General features: G+C 54.9%; 1 long non-coding RNA gene across 1 annotated transcript in view; it reads left to right on the top strand.

The window, feature by feature from the left end:
• The first annotated feature begins 335 nt into the window (after nt 1-335).
• LOC104865332 overlaps nt 336-727 on the top strand; it is a 1734-nt gene continuing 1342 nt past the window's right edge. Inside the window, exon 1 of the long non-coding RNA XR_781115.1 lies at nt 336-410. This is a non-coding gene — a long non-coding RNA (uncharacterized LOC104865332). The remainder of the gene's footprint in view (nt 411-727) is intronic.

Here is a 727-nt window from a genome sequence, read left to right as displayed (position 1 = left end):
GACAGTGTGGGCTGTGGCCAGGCCTCCCACTGTTCGTGTGGCCACACTGCTGGCCGCCACCGTCAGATGTGGCTGGTTGATTGTGTCACCTCCCTGTTCAAAACCGCTTGATGGTGTCATGTGTGTGCGGGACGGTAGCAGAAGGCACGCGATGGTGATGGTGGTGATGGCGCTGGTGACAGTGACGATGGCTCAGCGCGGCCCACGCTTGCCTTGAAGAGGGCACACGTCCCAGCACTCTCCGCACGGACTCATCAGTCTCCACAGCACCCTTATGAGGTCACAGTGGCTCCAAACCCCATTTTACACACAAGAGACCCAAAACAGAGGGTTATGTAACTTTCTCAAAGGCGCGGAGCCTGTCTGGCATGGAGGGCTATGCTCAGGCGGCCGCCAGGGCCAGGCTGAAGGTGGGCGTGGTGCCGCACACCTGTAATCCCAGCTATTGGGGAGGCTGAGGCAGGAGGGTTTTACAAGTCTCAGCCAGCCTGAGCAACTCGGTGAGACCATGTCTCAAAACAAAAATGAAAAAGGGGTAAAATTCTTAGGAGAACAAAAGAGAGAGGAGAGAGAGAGAGAGAGAGACAGAGAGGGAGGGAGAGGGAGAGAGAGGGAGGGAGAGGGGCAGGCTGGAAAGGTGGGGAGGGAAATGTGCTAAGATAGGGACAAATATTGCCTGGGACAATATTTGTGATTTACTAAATTGGAAAGAGGATAGAAAAACAGA

The sequence above is a fragment of the Fukomys damarensis genome, unplaced genomic scaffold (assembly GCF_012274545.1).
Source record: "Fukomys damarensis isolate Sample0158 unplaced genomic scaffold, DMR_v1.0_HiC HiC_scaffold_22, whole genome shotgun sequence".
NCBI classification, from domain to species: Eukaryota; Metazoa; Chordata; class Mammalia; order Rodentia; family Bathyergidae; genus Fukomys; species Fukomys damarensis.
This window is presented reverse-complemented; position numbering and strand designations above follow the sequence as displayed.